The sequence below is a fragment of the Acanthochromis polyacanthus genome, chromosome 19 (assembly GCF_021347895.1).
Source record: "Acanthochromis polyacanthus isolate Apoly-LR-REF ecotype Palm Island chromosome 19, KAUST_Apoly_ChrSc, whole genome shotgun sequence".
Lineage (NCBI taxonomy): Eukaryota > Metazoa > Chordata > Actinopteri > Pomacentridae > Acanthochromis > Acanthochromis polyacanthus.
The window spans coordinates 20113145-20130248 of record NC_067131.1 but is presented as its reverse complement, the minus strand read 5'-3'; the positions used below and the strand labels follow the sequence as shown (position 1 = coordinate 20130248).

At 42.1% G+C, this 17104-nt stretch overlaps 1 long non-coding RNA gene across 2 annotated transcripts; it reads left to right on the top strand.

The window, feature by feature from the left end:
* The first annotated feature begins 14026 nt into the window (after positions 1-14026).
* Positions 14027-16402, top strand: LOC127531124 (uncharacterized). Of its 2 annotated transcripts, XR_007938072.1 has the most exons (3): positions 14027-14573; positions 15972-16066; positions 16310-16402. It is a non-coding gene; the product is annotated as an uncharacterized LOC127531124 (long non-coding RNA). The 2 variants fall into 2 exon arrangements; XR_007938071.1 differs by having other exon boundaries at positions 15972-16402.
* Positions 16403-17104: the final 702 nt, after the last annotated feature.

Here is a 17104-nt window from a genome sequence, read left to right as displayed (position 1 = left end):
CTTATAGATCAGGTAGATCCGGCAAAGTACAGCTCCCTCGCTAGACTCTGTGGAGTAGTCAGTTATGTCCGTAGAGCTATGAAGAAGTTCTTAGTCTGCATAGGGAAAGCCCCTACACCTGCAAAGTGGGAGGCAGTGCTGACTGTAAGTGAACTTGAAAGTGCATTCCAAGACTTGTGTCTAGCAGCCCAGAAAGGAGTTACATTTCCAGTGACGACACTGGATAGACTTGTTGTCAGGAAGGATGAAGTTACCGGGCTCCTGCCGTGTTACGGTAGAGTCCAGGCTGCCATGCAGGGAGAAACCGGTGTTCCCTTGATTCCTTGCACTGCATGGCTTAGCACCCTTCTTACACGCGAGGCTCACGATGCTAACCATGAAGGTGTCGCTGGCACACTCCTCCGTGTTAGGTCTAAAGCGTGGGTGGTGCAGGGACCCTGGGTCGCCAGAAGGGTTATTGATTCCTGCATGCACTGCAGAAAGACAAAAGCAAAGATGTGCAAGCAAGTAATGAGTGAGCTTCCTCTGGAACGGACTAGGCCTGCCGCACCCTTCGAGTTTACAACATTAGACCTCTTCGGCCCTTACATCGTGAGGGACTCTGTGAAACGGAGAACACGAATGAAAGTCTGGGGTGTGGTGTTCAGCTGTATGGCGTCAAGAGCAGTATATGCTGACATTGTGGAAGACTTGTCGACAGAAGCGTTCCTGAAAGTGTACCAGCGCTTCACAGCACTCAGAGGTCATCCACGAAAGCTCTGGTCGGATCAAGGGACCAATTTTGTGGGTGCTCGACCACTATTGCAGGAGCTTCATGAGTATTTAGACAGCATAGACAAACACACGATTCAAAAGAAAGCTACAGCTGCAGGGACCGAATGGACGTGGGTGTTCCACCCAGCCGACTCACCCCACCGAAATGGGGCAGCTGAAGCCGCAGTTCGTGTCCTCAAAAGATCATTAAGCAGCATCGGTGAAGGAGGTAACCTGACATCACTGGAGTTTCAAACCCTCCTCTTCCTCGCTGCCAACCTGTCAAACGAGAGACCAGTTGGTGTTAAGACCCAGGTACAGGATGAGACTGTGGAGGTCATCACTCCAAATTCCCTTCTACTCGGCCGTGCAGGGCCCAGTGGAGATACCAAAGGGTTCGAGTACCCAGCTTACCCTTTTGTGCGTCTGAGAGCAATCCAAATAGAGGTTGACAAGTTCTGGAAGCGGTGGAGCCAACTGGCAGGACCAGGTCTCTTTGTCCGGCAGAAGTGGCACGCAACCACTAGAAACGTCACCGCGGGAGACCTGGTATGGCTAGCTGATCAGAACGCACTACGGGGCCAGTTTAGACTGGGACGAGTCGTGGAAGCCATTCCTGACATGAGGGGCATAGTACGAGATGTGAAGGTGAAAGCATGCCAAAGCCACCCAGTTTCCGGTGGTATGTCTAAGAGGAGCCACGAGATAAAAGAGTGCCCTTCAACCATTCTCCACAGGGATGTTAGAAGACTGGTGGTGTTACTGCCAGTTGAGGAACAAGAAAAGACCTCCCCACCATGGTGTGTTTCGGGTGACATTGGACTGTAAAGGATCCCCACCATGGTGTGTTTCGGTCAAGGACCAAGACCTCCCCACTGCCGTCCCCCTGGGGGTTGGTAGTGTGTTTCGGTCAAGGACCAAGACCTCCCCACTGCCATTCCCCTGAGGATTGGTAGTGTGTTTCGGTTAAGGATCAAGACCCTCCCCACCGCTATCCTCTTCAGAGGTTGGTGGTGTGTTTCGGTGAAGGAGTTTGCTCTACTGATGGACACTGTGACAGTGTATGTTCATTTGTGGACTCACAGAGTGTCCTAAGCTGTTTATGTTTAATTATATTCATTAACGAAGCTGTTATGCCACATTGTTAACTGTAGACAGGAGTTATTTGTTACAGTTTATCAATGTTAATTATAGTGGCCTACTTGGATTCCTGAATCAGTAGACCAAGTGGGAGGTGTATAACTTTCCTGACTTTTCCTTTAGAAAGGGCTGGAGGACGTAGTGTTTTTTTTCACAATAGTCTTACCTACGTAAGTTACGTTACCAACACTGTGGGTTATACGGTCAGTGGGCATAACACATGAGGGAGAATGGCGTAAAAGTGGGATGCTTACGGTAAAAATTTACCAGGACTGGTATGTTTGTCAGTTTAACGACCTAACGATCTGTCTGTTAAAACATAGTGGAAAAAGGTTCGCGTCGGGGTGACGGCAGTAACCGGAATAACAGGCACTGTATGTTGTACTGCGTGAACCTCAATAAAGACGTGTTGAGTTGAAACCGCCGTACTAGTCTTGAAACCCTTCCAGAGGGGGATCACGTAGCTGCAGAAGACGGCTCCGTGAGTGTCTGGACATTCTTTGCATTCCATTTTTCGTTTACATGCTTTGCTGAGATGGCCAGGAATCAAACATGCAAAACATAGACCCTTCGATTTCAGAAATTCCACTCGGTCTTGATGGGGTTGACCTTTGATCTTACTGCATGAGGCAAGAGCGTGAGACTGCTGACAGTACAAACACGGTTTATCAAAGGCGTTCACCGCTTTACCACCACTGACAGGTTTGACCTTGGCAGGCCTTTCTTGGGGCTCTTTGGCTTCGGGAACAACATTGGTTGCAAAACTGCTTCCACGAACCTCCTTCTTTGCAGGCTGCTTTCCTTTTTGGTTCGTCTTTATAGCTGTGGTTGAGATATCACCAAAAAGTGGATCTATCGCGATCTTAGCTTGGCGGTCTATGAAGTTCACCAAATCTGTAAATCTGGCCCTGTGACCACATCGTTCCTTGAGGTCGAAAGCTTCTATTCGCCGACGTTATTTCATTTTGTAGGGCAGCTTGGATATCAGTGAGCGCAGATTGGTAGGCTTATCCATCTCTTCTAAAAACTCAATGTCTTTCATAGAGTTACGACATCCTATCAGAAACATTGCATTAGCGTTTAATGCTTTCCCATCATCTGCCTTCACTTGTGGCCATTTCAGTGCTTTCTCCATGTAGGCACTGGCAATCCAAAGCTCATCTCCATAATGCTTATGCAGAAGACGCTTTGCTTCTCTATAGCCCTTGCTTGGTGCCATATGAGCACAACTACGCACGAGTTCTTGGGGCTCACCATCTGTAAACTGTTCCAAGAAATATAGTTTATCTTGGTCATTGTCTGTTTTCTGCTCTATGGCATGTTCAAATGCTCTCATGAAAGACTTGAACTTTAGTGCATCACCTTTGAACACAGAAATGTCCTTTGTCGGTAGCTGCGAAAGCTGCTGTTGCTTTACGAGCAACTCAGCAATTGCATTCTGCCTTTGCATGACTGACACAATGTCATCACCTGTTTGTGTTCTAGGACTTTGGTTCAAGACTGGCTGTGAGAGTTGTGGTAATTGTGAGCGCTGCACTTGTCTTGGTGCTTGAACATTCGTTGTAGCAGGTTGCGGTAGCGACATGCTAACTCTTTCTGTCTTTATGTTCCCACTTACTGATTTTCGCACGTGACTACTTCTGTCATCTTCCAAAGTTTCATACTCCTTAAGCATTTGAATCTTTGCTTGGCTTTCAGCTAATGCAGTCTCCAATTCTAATTCTTCTTTTTCAGCTCTAATTCTAATTTCTTGGAATTCAAGTGCTTGTTTTTTCTTCAGCGCAGCCGCCCGTTTCAGTAGAGCTGCATGTTCTGCTTCCTGACGAGCAGGAGTGGACGATAGACGTGATGTGTTGGAGGTGTTACTTACATGAGAATGAGCCTTTTCAACATTGCCGACCCCTATCTGTGAAACACTGTCACTGGGCAAAACAGCATCTTGTTCATTTGTCACTTGTTCAGTAGGTTCCTCTAACTGCAAGTTTTCCTCCTCTGTGGAATCATGCACTTCTGCCAGCCATCTTTTAATTGCTTTCATGAAGCCTGTTATCTGATCCATTTTAGGCTCATACCAATTATTTTGGTCAAGAATTTTTTCATCTTCAGACAACAGACTGCAAACTTCACTATTGAGCCTATTGAATTCGTTTAGAAACTGTGCAAAATCACTCTCCATCTTAAGCTGTACATTTTCCACATTTTGAGTGTCACACTTCAATGCCTCTATCACTTTAATTTGGCTGGTTAGAGTTGCTAACGTTCGTTTCCTCAACGCTATTAACCATTGAAATCTTTCCTCCACGCCCTTCTGGGTTAACTTGCGTGCTCTCCCCTGTTCCAATCCATCCCCGCCACACGTGTCATCTCCGTCAGCCATCCTTATTAATCGCGGAGTTAATGTGCAGTATGCAAAGTTTGAAGCACTTACTTCAAAGTTGCCTTTCTTCTATAACTGAGTGCAAACAGACTGTCCAAAATCACAAAAAGCTCCACATTGACCGAATCCAATACTGATATGCACACGTGTTGCCTCAAGCAATTAAACTGAATCCACGGAATTTTATCGATAGGTTTTTATTTTCGATTTTATCCGAACTCCTTCATTCACCAGTGTAACATCTTTTCTTCACAATATCCAAAGATAAAGAAGCCTTTTCGTTACCTTTTCCAGGGGAATAATTCCAAAGAGTTACCCTTTTCAGTTCCAATTTCTCTCGGCGAGGCACAAGCTTCTTTTCTCTTCAGCCGCGTTATCCAGTTAATCCAGGCAAAGAGGCTCCATTAGCGAGTTTTTTAACTTCACGTAGTGGCACTCTGTGTCTTCAAAGTTCGTTGTACCACCTTTGCAGCTTGTCTAACAACCAGTATTTGAATCACTCGACTAAAACCATGTCTTCTGTTAAGATATTTACTTAAAGAACTCAAAAAAAAAAATACATTTACAGAAAAAACTAAAAGGCTCGGTACAGAGTAGGGATGGGAATTTCGACTAATTTCCGAACCGACGAGTCGCTAGTTTTATTGGTTTTCCGAACTAGTCGGTTCGGAAAACTTGCAATTTCACCCTTTAAGCGCCAAAGTCACAATATTGCGACAAGCAACATTGCTCAACATAAGCCATAGCTTCAAATATACTGCCTCGTGTGCCTCATGCACCGTACACCAGGAGATGGCGGACATCTGGAACTTCAATCTGAGCATCAGTTGTAGGGGTGTTTTCATTCAAAGTTTTGGAGTTTACAGAGTTTGAAAACCGAGGAGACGAGACTCGCCGTCGGAGCGTATCAGAGCGCAAGACGGCACATTTTAGAGTGAGAAAACTCACCGTACCGAGAGGTCTGGTCAATGCTGACAAAGTGCTTTGTCAAGTAATGGCTTACTCATATTCTGAAGAGGAATATTCACCCTCTGATGAAGATGTTCAGTCGTCCACTGAGACAGAAAGTGCCGCTGCGTCTGTGCGTAACGGCAGCGGGTCGGTGCGCCATGACAGTCCACGAGCAGCACATACTGGAGCCGATGCTTTGCTTCGGGGTGGCAGGAAGGGACGTGGTGGGTGTAGCTGGAGTGGTCAAAACACCGCTAATGATGAGGGGGATAGCGGGGGTTGAAAAAAGAGACAAGCATATGCTACTGGCAGGATCAACCAGGTAGCCCAGACGGGACGAGCGTGCGGCGCACGGCCGAGCGTAGAGCTGCATGGTGGCGCCCGGTCGGGGTGGGGGGGCACACTCGCGTTTAACCGACTAGTAAAATACTAAACGTTTAATAAATGAGTCGGCGGTTAAACAATTAAACGACTAGTCCGCACATCCCTAGTACAGACGGTCAAAAAACTGTGTTGCTTCCATCATCTCCAGTTGCAATCTGAATGTAACGTGCATGCAGGCAAAATCAAATGACGTATTACGTAGTGGAAGCCGAAATTACGTTGCATAGTAAAAGTCTCTTTTTACAGTGCATCCAGAAAGTATTCACAGCGTTTCACTTTTTCCACATTTTGTTATGTTACAGCCTTATTCCAAATCGGATTCAATTATTTTTTTCCCTTAAAATTCTACACATAACACCCCATAATGACAAAATGAAAAAAGTTTTTTTGAGAGTCTTGCAAATTTATTAAAAATAAAAAACAAAGAAATTACATGTACATAAGTATTCACAGCCTTTGCCATGAAGCTCTAAATTGAGCTCATGTGCATCCTGTTTCCACTGATCATCCTTGAGACGCTTCTACTGCTTAATTGGAGTCCACCTGTGGCAAATTCAGTTGATTGGACATGATTTGGAAAGGCACACACCTGTCTATATAAGGTTCCACAGTTGGCAGTGCATGTCAGAGCATAAACCAAGCATGAAGTCAAAGGAATTGTCTGTAGACCTCCGAAACAGGATTGTGACGAGGCACAAGTCTGGGGAAGGGTACAGAAAAATTTCTGCTGCTTTGAAGGTCCCAATGAGCACGGTGGCCTCCATCATCCGTAAATGGAAGACATTTGGAACCACCAGGACTCTTCCTAGAGCCGGCCGGCCATCTAAACTGAGCAATCGGGGGAGAAGGGCCTTAGTCAGAGAGGTGACTAAGAACCCCATGGTCACTTTGTCAGAGCTCCAGCGTTCCTCTGTGGAGAGAGGAGAACCTTCCAGAAGGACAACCATCTCTGCAGCAATCCACAAATCAGGCCTGTTTGGTAGAGTGGCCAGACGGAAGCCACTTCTTAGTAAAAGGCACATGGCAGCCCGCCTGGAGTTTGCCAAAAGGCACCTGAAGGACTCTCAGACCATCAGCAAAAAAATTCTCTGGTCTGATGAGACAAAGATTGAACTCTTTGGTGTGAATGCTAGGCGTTTTGTTTGGAGGAAACCAGGCACTGCTCATCACCAGGCCAATACCATCCCTACAGTGAAGCATGGTGGCGGTAGCATCATGCTGTGGGGATGTTTTTCAGCAGCAGGAACTGGGAAACTAGTCAAGATAGAGGGGAAGATGAATGCAGCAATGTACAGAGACATCCTGGATGAAAACCTGCTCCAGAGCGCTCTTGACCTCAAACTGGGGCGGCGGTTCATCTTTCAGCAGGACAACGACCCTAAGCACACAGCCAAGATAGCAAAGAAGTGGCTTCAGGACAACTCTGTGAATGTCCTTGAGTGGCCCAGCCAGAGCCCGGACTTGAATCCAATTGAGCATCTCTGGAGAGATCTGAAAATGGCTGTGCACCGGCGCTCCCCATCCAACTTGATGGAGTTTGAGAGGTGTTGCAAAGAGGAATGGGCAAAACTGCCCAAAGATAGGTGTGCCAAGCTTGTGGCATCATATTCAAAAAGACTTGAGGCTGTAATTGCTGCCAAAGGTGCATCAACAAAGTATTAAGCAAAGGCTGTGAATACTTATGTACATGTGGTCTCTTAGTTTTTTATTTTTAATAAATTTTCAAGAATCTCAAAAAAACTTTTTTCATGTTGTCATTATGGGGTGTTGTGTGTAGAATTTTAAGGGAAAAAATGAATTGAATCCGATTTGGTATAAGACTGTAACATAACAAAATGTGGAAAAGGTAACGCGCTGTGAATACTTTCCGGATGCACTGTATATTAACTAAGTTACGCATTCTATGAAATATAACAATCAGCATGAATTCTTTAAAATGAAATTAAGCATATTTTAAACATTTTCAATCTAAATTATTATTCTATATGAATTACGGTAGAATGCCACTCAGGGTACGTGATGAAGGTGACGTCATCACATTCTACCGGAGCACTGTATGTTCTTATGTTGTTATCGTATGAGTTATGATGAGATCACACAGAGTGACGGCAGTTCAAGTTTATGGATAAATAAATATGCCGAGAGAGGCTAAAGAAGAAGATACCATGTGTTCTACTTATCCTCCATACACAGTAGAGGACTGCGCACTCAAATAATAACCTTAACACATTGTAAACATTTTACCTGCAAAACATCACCAGTATCATGCTAATATAGCTAAAAGCTTTACTGTGTGAAAAATAAAATCTCTCAGAATCAGTGTCATGGCTGTAGACTTTTAAGGTCCATGGGATTAACCTTACAGGGGAGCTGAGGATGAAGATACTCACTGTGCTACTTAGAAATCACTGGCAGTTTTGACTGTTTCCAAATCCAGAGAAATATGGCAGCTTCCATTCCACTCAGTGGAGTGGGCAGATTCAAAGGCCTCGACCCCAGCAAGCACAGCTTAGGAGGGTAGCAAAAAATCTTTTTAATTTTTCAGGAAGACTTTTTGACGAGTCTCTGAAGTGTTTTTAAATGACTTTCTGAGGTTTTTCAGGCACTGCTGGCCAATTTGACTTTAAAATAATAAGTAAAGAACATATTCAAATACATGAGGGAGGACAGACTGGAGCTAGACCAGGGTCTGCTTGAAATAAGCTAGTTCACTCAAAAAATTGTATGATCACACCTATAGCACTTCCAGAAGGTCATACTACAAAGCTGCACAAGGCATGATTATTATTGAAATGGGAGTAACAGTGCACACTTTCTCGTGTCAAAGGAATTTATTGAGAATGAAAACACAGAGCTTGAGACAGGAGTTTTAATTCAAGTTGTGCTTCTCCTCAAATTTGGCTTATTGTCCCTTGTAGTAGCCGTGATTTTGAATAGTTTTGCTACAAAAATTGTCACCTGACTGCAATGTTGCAAAGTGTAAACAACATAAGATGCTGTTTAGCTTTAAATACCAAATTAGAACACATAGCTTGTAAGAAAGCAACTCATGTAACAGCCATTAAGACAGAAAAAGTTGTTTCTTAGAGACTTTAAACTTCAGGTATCTGAAAAGAACAATCAAACCTGCTAACTTTGTAAGCTGAAGGGCTAATGAGCCACATGCCTGTGTGCTCATGCTGTTTGATCGCAGGAACTTTTTAATAAGGACAGCGGTATATTACATTAAAATGAAACTTGCTGAAATCAACTTGACAAGGCACAGTTATTTGGAAATGCATGCTTTCAAAGTGATTTCCTGTTCTTGGACCCCTGCTATATGTGTTTGATCTATTCCTGCTATAGCAGACCTCATTTAGCTGATAAAAGCTTGATTTTCCTGTGACTAAGTGTGCTTGTGGATACATATATCAAATATAGGCAGAGGAATTTCAGCGTCCACCTTAGACATCCTTTTTACAATATGTTACAGAATAATAACCCTGATACATGGCTGGGTGCACCATGCTGTGGCTGATTTTGATAGACTTACTGTATCTCTGTTGTGTTTTGCATTTTGAGTAGGAGGATGGAGAGTGAAGCAGAGGTTTGGGGCTAAAACACAGCAGAGGAGGCAACATTTAAACTGGGGCATAAATGGGATATGGGGAGGGAATCCTTTCTGAGGAACAGGCTGTGGGGAAATGACACAAAGAAGTGTCACTGTGACTTCCTAGAGGAAGTGACAGAGTCAGGAGATGATTTGAGAAATGTGGGCACCATTGCGGTTATGCAAAAATATGTGAGTGAAAGAAAAACAACAACACAACAGGGGATCTTGAGATAAAATTTCATCATTGCCCTTGGAAATCTTAACAGAAAAACAAAGAAACGGCTTTCAAGGAGATCTTGTCAAAGCTGCATCTGTCAGTTATAACACTACACCCAAGTTTTGTGCTTAAATCTGGGAATGTAGCAGCATCAGTTTAGCTTCCGTAATGTGGCAAGAGACAGTAGAATATTAGGCAAGGTGAATAAAGTCAATAAATTGCACTTCAATCAGGCTGTTTTGGAAATGTCATCAACATCTTTGTTTACTGGGATCTAAAATCTCCTGAAGTGATATTGCTCTGCTAGCCCTATCTGGAAGAGTCAGGTGTGGCTTTAAGAGACCACATGAAAAGTTGGATAGTTTGTTGCCCTAAATCACATTAACTGAATAACAAGGCTTCCAGCTTTTCAACTTAGTTTGGAGTGAGGCATGGAATTGGTAAAGTGAGTACATTTTATATGTAGACCCCTAGGAATTTAATTTAAAAGCTCAGCAGCTAAATTCACAATTTAGTACATCATCATTTTAATAATCCATGGGAATTCACTTTGAAAACTGCATTGCATACATGCACTGAAGATGTTATTAACGCATTCTGAGCATTTACGTAACTGCTAAACAGCCCTAGAGAATAAGAATAGAACTAAACTGTGACGATTTACCAAAATAAAATGGAGAGAAGTCTTTAGTCACTGTTTTTAATGTGGGGAAATTGTGATTACTCTTTCACGGCAGCTGATATATGTTTCATGCTGACCAGAAACAAAGAGAATGAAAAAAAAACTGGAGCAGTTGATCAGTTATGTGAGTTTATTGTTGACTAGAGTAGAAAGGGTGTCCATTGACCATTATCATGATCATGATAGGACTGATCCAATGTGACTGTTAAATGTTTATGCCCCTTATACTACAACTGTTTTCTTACCACCTGTCAAAATCATTTTAAATCACCATGCCTTGAAATGTGTAAATACTGTATATTGACTGTTAAAACACTATAGATTTTAAAATTAGAAGTGTTTATAGTATTGTAGAGCAAGTTTTGTATTAGAGTATATACTAACCTTTAATCTTAATGTTAATTTGGATTCCTACCCGCCTGTTTTGTCTTTTTGTGTTTTGTTGTTGTATGCAAGCTGAGAGGGTAAGATAGGGTAAGTATCTATCTGGAATCATCTATCTATTAACTGTTCTGTTTCAAGAAAGTCAAAAACCACCTCAAGTGAGTGCATAAACCTTTTTGCAAAATTGAAGGTATTTTTTCTTTTATCTGGTTTTTCCATCAATTTTCTAACGTGAACATTAATTATGCTATGGAAACATTGTTGTAGACTTTTTAGCACAGCCCCTGCAACAAAATGTATTGTTTTAAATTCACTATCTTTAAAAGACAGAGTGTCAAACATGGCAGAAACATGAGCAGTCATATGAGTTTGCAAGTACCCCTGATTAATCAAACTTACTTGGAAGAGAAAATTAAAGTGAAACAATGAAATCACTATCAAAACCTTCTGGTTCAACTGTAACTTCATTGTTATGAGACACCAAATGTTTTCCTGTAACATTTTATATCTGATATTTTGACTGCACTTACTCTCAGTTCTACCTCCAAATAAAGTGTCTTAGATAAATTGGTTTAACAGCAGCCTTTCTGTCCATCTGTTTATTTCTTGTCCCACGTCTGACCTCTTTTTAGTGACATCGTCCAATTTCCAGATCTTAGCAATTCCTTCAGTTAGTGCCAGTCAAACTACAAACATAAGATCTAAGTTGTAATAACGCCAAACGATCCTTGAAAGACAATAAAAATAAAAAATGTTGAATATCAACTCTCCAAATTATTGCATAAACATTCCCTCTATATATTCCTCTCCCTATGCATATGTAAATATGTTTCCAATTAGATAAGTGGTCTTTGCTGCAACCTGACAGGAGAGGAATTATCTTTAAAAATCAAGCTTCCTCTGCCCACCTACTACGTGAGCGACAGAAGGGCTGTAAGCCTCAGAGCTTTCAGATGGTTTATTTTAGCCATGACGCGATCGTGTGCCAGGAGACTCGGACTGAGAGAACACAGCAACTCTAAAATGCAAATGGATGCTCAAACAATCCAAGAGGGCATTTAGCATCACTGCCTGCTATTAAAGTTGGCACAAAGGTAACATATGGCCATAATGTGGACGCTTGATGTCATGAAATCTGATCTTGTTGCTATGAAGAGATACTTGGAATAGTTCAGTCTTGTTTTTTTTAGCCAATACAGCCAATGTGCTAAATAAACTCTTTGGATGTTTGGCGAGTCTATGCTCTCTGGCTGTGTCTCTATAACAGCTGGTTCCCTCAATCAGATCTCAGAGCGCAACTGCCACGATCTCTATTAGATTTGTGGATGTGAAGATTATAGATATTCTCTGTGGGCTTGTCCTCGACGAGCCAAGCAGCTCTCTAATCCACTTCCTGTAAGAGTGTGTAGCCAGATGAGCCAGATGTGGTGGGTGTGCATACATTTCCGCCTGTGAGTGCTTATCACTCCAATCTTCAAGTTTTGGCACGCAATGTCAAATTATGCAACGTCTAACTTCTGATAGCCGCCAGTGCCATGCCCACACGGAGCATGTTATCCATCAGATCAAGCGTTCCCTGGAGGTACAATTCAAAGATGTCAACAAATACCTCAGCACTACTTTTGAACCCTCAAGGGAATGGAAATCAGCTGTCAGGGCCGAGCCTCTCAGGTCTGTCTCTGTGAGTATTGATCACAGTCTGCTCTGTTGGCCTCTGTTGGGCTGCCTACGGCACGCATGATAATGCAGAATCTCACTGCTGTCTCATAACCTCTATAACTCCTGGAGACCGGAGAGATTAAGTTCCAACTCTCAAATGATTAATCAATTTCAATTACTCTCCATGTGATCAATCATATTCTCATTAATGTCTGAAGTGTTACCCACAGCTGTACGGGGCCGATTGCTAGTCAGGCCGCCAACGTGAACAGCTTTATTGCTCACGCCCTAGTAAAATATCTTTTATGGCCTTGCAAGAAGCTCCAGCTGGCTGGTCCAGCTTGCGCCACCTGATGTTTACACGTCAGCATCACTTGGTGATATCTTGTCCTGTAACTCAAGTGACGGCTGGTAAGAAAAGTCTTCTGCTGATAATTAGGATTCCCCCTCTCAATTCTGTGCTATTAAAAGACAGAAAAAGATCATCATGCTCTGAAATTGAGATTTTGTTGGTTCCCTTCCATAGATAGATTTCCTCAGCTGGAGAACACAGGTTACAATTAGTCACAGCAAAACTCGGCAGCATATTACATTACACGTTCAGGTTCTCAGTGTGCCAAATGCTACAGTGTGTTTATGAGCGAGTCACGTTTTCCGGGTCACTCCCTCCGTCACTGATCTGTTTGACCACTTCCTTGTGATGAAGAGCAGCGAGGCAGAAATACTGTTAAGTGAGCTCACCTCTCATGTAACTGGAGTCTGACATGTAGATGAGCTGAGCTGCTTTGCTCGCTCTCTGTGCGCTTCACTTTTTTCACTTTTGGATCCTGACTGTAGATTATTCAGGGCTGGGTGCCTTCAGTGTGCAGTGAGGTCAGGTGAAACTTTTACAAAATTTCTCTAAATGCTATCCTGACCTTAGATTTATTGATGCATAAATGCACAAAAGTGGAAAACAACATCCGGGGAAGAGAGTTGGATGTTGGGCTGGAGCTTTGACTATAGTTGCAACAGATCACGGGACACAGGCATCAAACATCAGCATGATCTGTTACATGTGAGAGCATTTAACACAAATTTAAAGACAGGTGGAAATTTACACTGGTATGTAAAGTGATGTTTAAAGAATAATTCCCCTTCATTCTAATGTAGGTCTCATTTTTGTGGTTCAGGTCATGTTTTCGTTACTTGTAAAAAGATGTGATGAAGCTGTGAGTGAAGTGCAGGTAAAATCTGTCCGTGTAAACACAGCAGTTAGAAAAAACGGTATGATTTTTTTCTTTACCCCATTTATGTGTGCTGGGAGCCAACAGGATGTCAGCCAACTTGATCTCGGACGTGACTACTCTCAGCCAGCTCCACTGGAGACAAACACTAATGCGCATTCTAAATGAGCCCAAAAATGTGGAAGCATGAGGAAGCCCACTTCTTCATACACTCATAGTTTACTACTGGATGATCATGCTGTTTTGTCCCCTCTGGATTTCTGCCTTCCTGGGATCTTTCTGCATGGAGTTTGCATGTTCTCCCTGTGTATACATGGGTTTTCTTCGGGTACTCTGATTTCCTCCCACAGTCCAAAAACATGCTCAGGATAACTGGTGATTCTAAATTGTCCATTGTGAAAGTGAGTATGCTTGTTTGTCTCTCTATATGTAGCTCTGTGATAGGCTGTGTCCGAAATGGCATACTAACGTACTACTCATACTACGTGTGACGTCAAAATAAGTATGTAGTGTGTTCACATTAGATAGTATGAAAAGATTGAGTACGCGAGACATAGGCGTTTCTAGCCCATTTTTGGGGGTGCTTCACCAAATTGAATCCCAGCACCCCTAAAATTTAAAAGATTTTTATTTTTATTTTTTATATCGCATGTCCTTTTTTTTAACAAACCAAAAAAGTGTAAAAAACCATACAGTACTTGGTTGATACATAATGTTTTAACAACAAAAATACAGCACCCCCCTCCCCCCATCTTGCCTCAAAATGGTTTGATCCTGCTCAACTTTCCCAACTCGGGCTCTGAGCCGCTACCTGCAGAGCTAAGCGCTGCCCCACAGAAGGTAATGTGCCATGGTGGTGTGAGTACCTGGTTTGAACTTCTACCACTCTATACCAACACATTATTATCATTATCAGTCCTCATTTTTGCTGCATTTAATCAAAGGTTACTGTTTATGTTGTTAGGTAGGAGTTAGCTTATGTTTTTTCTAGCTAGCAAACGTTACAGGTGGTCAGTGTCTGTTTGAATTGGACTGAGAGAAGCTAGCTGTTGTGTCAGTGCATGAATTAATATTAAAGCCAAGGTGCTACTGACTAGCTAACTGACCGGATGCCCATTAACATTATAACTCCTACTGTGTGTGTGTGCAGACAGACAGCCTCATCATGGACATAAGATTGTTTTTTCGAAGAAAAGAGCCAGGTTCAGGTAAGAGTGTAAGATCAAATGGTCTGTCTATCAAGAGTAATGTTGTAAGTTGGATCAATGCCCAGAGGAAAATTTTACTGCTCAAAGCTTGCTCTTCTACAGCTCAGGAGACAAATTTGAGATTCTCATGTCAGCCTCATTTTAGTTTCTATTTTGTCTAAAGGTTTCTCATACGTTTCTCCTAAAATTCACTAGGAGAAATAGGTGAGACAGGATAATTAGAGGGAGTCATACTTGAGACTTGTGGGAGATACCTTGCTAATCTCAATACAGTGTTTTTAATGGCTCCTTTATTTCTCCTCTGGAAAAGAAAATGAACAATAGTGGAGCTCCTACGGAGCAATATGTGAGACTCGCTCACTCACACCTCCACATGAGCACAACAGACTTGGAATCAAACCACAACCTTCTGGGTGTGAGACAGCCACTCTACCCACTGAGCTATGCCACCCTATGCGCATATTAATCTGCACACACACACCTTACAAATGCTGCAACAAATAAGAAGTTGCCAGGATACAGCCTAAACAGCTTGAGGCACTTACAATAATATATGGTGACTTCAATCATGTCACCCTCTCTTCCCACTTGACTGGATTTATCATTCTAAACAACACGGATCATCCACTCATAATATCGTGATGGGCCTCTCTCATGACTCCAGGACGGAGAGATATAGAAGATCTTTGTACCCACAGCGATCAGGCTTTATAATTCTATAGCAAATAGCAGATGAGCTGACAGACAAATGAATTTCCCTTTTGGGATGAATAAAGTAATCTGAATCTTTATTAATTAATTTAAAAAATCATGTGGATTACAATAAAGTCAACATGCTAGATGATTAAAAACAACCAAAACGTTGATCTGAGTCTGAGAATTCAATGAGTGCTTGTGGAGATCTCTTCATTTGTTCTCTCTGAGCTTAGTATGCGATGCATGAACTGAAGCTGGGATGAGAAGAGAAGGAGTTCTTAGAGAGAGCTCTCTGATTTCTCTGCCTGAGATCACAAAGAGACAGAAAAGTTGAGAAACTCTGAGAATTATATGAGAGCTTGTTGAGATCTCTTCTGAAACTTTAAAGGAGACCAAACTGAGATTTAGTGCATCTTATTGCTCTGGAGAAAAAAAAAGAGACACAGGAGAAATAAGCCTTAGTCTCAGTTTGGTGTCACACAGATCTCAAAGTTGTCTAGGAGAAGTAAATGAAACATTTTTGAGATCTCTTTTTGAATTTTCTTTTCCTTTGGGTATATCAGTGTTTATATCTGTTATCAGATATAAAACACATTGTTTGGTTATTTGCCTTTAGATTGACATTACAAAGAGATAGAGAGGATGTTATTTATTTGTATTCTTATTGGTATTTTTTTCATATTTATATAATTTTTCCTCTAGCTGAATACAATCTATTTGTGTATGATTGCCAGTCCAAAGAGGAAGAGATGAAAAAGGGGAAGGAGAGGAGAGAGGGCAAAGTCAGGAAGAACCAGGTAAGAAAACAAACAGAGAATAGTGGCAAGCAAAACAGTAACTGTTAAGATGACAAAGAAAAACATCCTTTCACAATATAATTTTACATATATGTCATGGAGGTTATGTGTTCTCCCCACATTAAATACTTTCCAGAAGCACACTTAACAGATATCAGTGGACTTCATTCTAAACAGAACATCTTCATTTCATTTTCCTAATTATCTATTTGTTTTTCTATTTGTTTAATTTCACTATAAAAGGAAGAGAACAAGGAGAGACTCTGAGAGATGAGAGCGTGCAGACCAGGGAAAGAAATGCTTTGCATCACATTTCAAATAAAAGTCAAAAAATAAGTCCGAGGTCCATTTTTTTTGTTTGTTTTTTGGTGCTTGGTATAGGGGACTGGTTTACTCCAGAAACATACATGCTGTTTATGTGTATGTTGAGGAGCTGCTGTATCTAAATGAGTCGTCTTTTCCCAGAAATTAGGACTACGATATGTTTCTTTTAAGATTCCAGTGCATTCCTCCTTTGCGGTGATTCAGCATTTAAATAAACTTTATCAGATTGGATGGTTTAGTCACAGACCTTTTCAAAAAGTGTTATGCTTTTCTTTCGCAAATGTGGGAGTGAAACTGCATTAAAACGTACAAAACAATGAAGAAATTTATCTTGCCTGGCTGGGCACCTCTGGGTGCTCAGCACCCCTAAACCTCTGATCCTAGAATCGCCCCTGACGCGAGAAATACCCGGATGTATACTATTTCCAGAAAATTTTTAAGTATGCGCGGTGACCACACTGGTCATACTCAACTGCCTCATAATGCTTTGCGAGCTACCTACCAAAATGGAAGCCTCCGCGGGATCTGTGGCCAGACCGGGGCGATTTTTATTTTATTTTATGTGGTTAAGTAGTCATCCTAATCACCCCACAGATTTGAGAAATAGGCATTTTCTGACCAACGTTTTAAATTTGTCAGACGCCTCACAATGTGCTACTGAATGCTAGCAGCTAGTTGCAGCAGCTCGCTTTGCATACAGAACAAGTAGCAGCT